This window comes from Salvelinus sp. IW2-2015, unplaced genomic scaffold (assembly GCF_002910315.2).
Source record: "Salvelinus sp. IW2-2015 unplaced genomic scaffold, ASM291031v2 Un_scaffold629, whole genome shotgun sequence".
Lineage (NCBI taxonomy): Eukaryota > Metazoa > Chordata > Actinopteri > Salmoniformes > Salmonidae > Salvelinus > Salvelinus sp. IW2-2015.
The window spans coordinates 701,697-705,595 of NW_019942585.1; positions in this window are offsets into that span (position 1 = coordinate 701,697).

Consider the following 3,899-nt stretch of genomic DNA (forward strand, 5'->3'; position numbering starts at 1 on the left):
TCAGGGTTTAGGGCCTCAGTCTGTGTTAATAACAGAGTTAGGGCCAGTCCTGTGTTAATAACAAAGTTAGGGCCTGGTCTGTTGTTAATAACAAGTTAGGGCCTCAGTCTGTGTTAATAACAGAGTTAGGGCCTCAGTCTGTGTTAATAACGAGTTAGGCGCTCAGTCTGTGTTAATAACAGGGTTAGGGCCTCAGTCTGTGTTAATAACAGAGTTAGGGCCTCAGTCTGTTTAAAAGATTTAGGGCCTCAGTCTGTTAATAACAGAGTTAGTGGCCTCAGTCTGTTTAATAACAGAGTTAGGGCTACAGTCTGTGTTAATAACAGAGTTAGGGCTCGTCTGTGTTAATAACAGATTTAGGGCCTCCAGTCTGTGTTAATAACAGAGTTATAGGGCCTCAGTCTGTGTTAATAACAGAGTTAGGGCCCAGTCTGTGTTAATAACAGAGTTAGGCCTCAGTCTGTGTTAATAACAAGTTAGGGCTCAGTCTGTGTTAATACAGAGTTAGGCCTCAGTCTGTTAATAACAGAGTTAGGGCCAGTCTGTGTTTAATACAGAGTTAGGCCTCAGTCTGTGTTAATAACAGAGTTAGGCGCGTCGTCTGTGTTAATAACAGAGTTAGGGCTCAGTCTGGTGAATAACAGAGTTAGGGCCTCAGTCTGTGTTAATAACAGAGTTAGAGGCTCAGTCCTGTGTTAATAACAGGAGTTAAGGTGGCCCCTCGGTCTGTGAAATAACGAGGTTAGGGCCTCAGTCTGTGTTAATAACAGGGTTAGGGCCTCAGTCTGTGTATAATAACAGGAGTTAGGGCCTCAGTCTGTGTTAATAACGAGATTAGGGCCTCAGTCTGTGTTAATAACAATGTTAGGGCCTCAGTCTGTGTTAATACGAGAGTTAGGGCCTCAGTCTGTGTTAATACTAAGAGTTGGGCCTCGAGGTCTGTGTTATTAACAGAGTTAGGCTCTCAGTCTGTGTTAAGTTGGTTAACAGAGTTAGGGCCTCAGTCTGTGTTAATACAGAGTTAGGGCCTCAGTCTGTGTAATAACAGAGTTAGGGCCTCAGTCTGTGTTAATACAGAGTTAGGGCCTCAGTCTGTGGTTAATAAATAGGTCAGTACAGTACTGTACAGTAAAGTAGAGAATAGATCAGTACAATACAGTACAGTAAAGTAGAGTATAGATCAGTACAATACAGTACAGTAAAGTAGAGTATAGATCAGTACAATACAGTACAGTAAAGTAGAGTATAGATCAGTACAATACAGTACTGTAAAGTAGAGTATAGGTTAGTACAGTAAAGTAGAGTATAGATCAGTACAATACAGTAAAGTAAAGTAGAGTATAGGTCAGTACAATACAGTAAAGTAAAGTAGAGTATAGCTCAGTACAGTACAGTACAGTACAGCACACTGGAGTATACTACAGTATACTCTATTGTACTGTACTGAACTATACTGTAATGAACTGTGATGTCCAAACTTGTGAAACTTAGACATCTATGATTGGTACAGATGTGGTCCGATCCTGACCAATCAAATTTGGTCTTGTTTGTGGGCTCGGAGCTCATTAGAATAATAGCCAGTGTGTAGAATAATACTCAAACATGCCAAGGAGGATATTACATTGTTCTACCTTTGTGTATCTATTCAGGATAGTAGTTTCTGTATAGTACAGATCTGAGAAACTATGACATCATTCTGTTACCATAATTCTGTCACCGCGTGTTAATGCACTTCACTTACTGTAATTCAATGACCAAAAGAGATTTTTTTCAAACTCAAGATGTCATATCATAGCTGACTCCCCATCTTTGAATCTTAGTTCGAAGTAGATATTTAATTAGAGTTTTTGGAAAACGTATTCACAAAAAAACAGGGAGATTTTACTGTCATTCCTTCTGTTCTTCTAGTAAATGTGTTTMTATCAAATGTCCAGTGGAACTTTTTAAAAGTAGTCCTTGTGTATAGAGTTGTATGGTTTGTTTAACTTTGCAATCAATGTTTTTTGTTTGGCATACTTTTAAAGTGAAAACTTGGAAGTCTCAAAGTCATTCTGTTACTGTGGAATTGTCCGGATTTTAAATTGTTCTTGTAAACTAAAGCCTTTTGGCAGTTATGTGACAAGTTCGGCTTGACTCTGGAACACAACAGGACAACACTGTCCATATGGTCTCTTAAAAATCTGTACATCTCTCTCTCTCTCTCTCTCTCTCTCTCTCTCTCTCTCTCTCTCTCTCTCTCTCTCTCATGATGCAGCCCACCATTCAGTAGCAGATGGTTGAAACCAGTCTGTGTAGTCTGTAATCAAGGACAGCCATTGTCCCACTTTCTGACTGACAGCGAGAGTTAGGTGTGTCCGTGAAAGAGCAGGGACACTCCTGCAGACACTGCTGACTCAAAAGTTTTTGTTCTATATCACTATAGTAAATCTTTCCTTTACATCAGGAAAAGGGAGAATCATTCACAACAATGGCATCCTAATTCTGATGTTTCTGTGCTCCTTTCATAACATAATGTTCTGTTAGGAGGAGCTCTCCTTCACCCAGTGGGCATCAACATGATGGTGGCTATATATTTTCAAAGATGCGACTGAGGTCAGCACCATGTTTTCCTAGTCTCTGTGACAGCCAGGGCAGTGGTTTTGGACAAGGACGCCGGGCCATGTACGCTGGGCCACCTGGCCTGTTGGCAGGGTAGACAGACGTAGGTTTGGAGGTTGAGGAGAGGGAAGCAGTAGCCCACCGCAGGGCCGTCCGTAGTCCACGTGGTAAACAACGAGTGTTGACTAACAGTGATGTTTACTGACGGGTCCGTAAGTCACGTGGTAAACAACGAGTGTTGACTAACAGTGAAATGTTTACTGACGGGTCCGTAAGTCACGTGTAAACAACGAGTGTTGACTAACATGAAATGTTTACTGACGGAGCCGTAAGTCACGTGGTAAACAACGAGTGTTGACTAACAGTGAAATGTTTACTGACGGGTCCGTAAGTCACGTGGTAAAACACGAGTGTTGACTAACACTGAAATGTTTACTGACGGGTCCGTAAGTCACGTGGTAAACAACGAGTGTTGACTAACAGTGAAATGTTTACTGACGGGTCCGTAAGTCACGTGGTAAACAACGAGTGTTGACTAACAGTGAAATGTTACTGACGGGTCCGTAAGTCACGTGGTAAACAACGAGTGTTGACTAACAGTGAAATGTTTACTGACGGGTCCGTAAGTCACGTGGTAAACAACGAGTGTTGACTAACAGTGAAATGTTTACTGACGGGTCCGTAAGTCACGTGGTAAACAACGAGTGTTGACTAACAGTGAAATGTTTACTGACGGGTCCGTAAGTCACGTGGTAAACAACGAGTGTTGACTAACAGTGAAATGTTTACTGACGGGTCCGTAGTCACGTGGTAAACAACGAGTGTAGACTAACAGTGAAATGTTTACTGACGGGTTCGTAAGTCACGTGGTAAACAACGAGTGTTGACTAACAGTGAAATGTTTACTGACGGGTCCGTAAGTCACGTGGTAAACAACGAGTGTTGACTAACAGTGAAATGTTTACTGACGGGTCCGTAAGTCACGTGGTAAACAACGAGTGTTGACTAACACTGAAATGTATACTGACGGGTCCGTAAGTCACGTGGTAACAACGAGTGTAGACTAACAGTGAAATGTTTACTGACGGTGTCGTAAGTCACGTGGTAAACAACGAGTGTTGACTAACAGTGAAATGTTTACTGACGGGTCCGTAAGTCACGTGGTAAACAACGAGTGTTGACTAACAGTGAAATGTTTACTGACGGAGCCGTAAGTCACGTGGTAAACAACGAGTGTTGACTAACAGTGAAATGTTTACTGACGGGTCCGTAAGTCACGTGGTAAACAACGAGTGTTGACT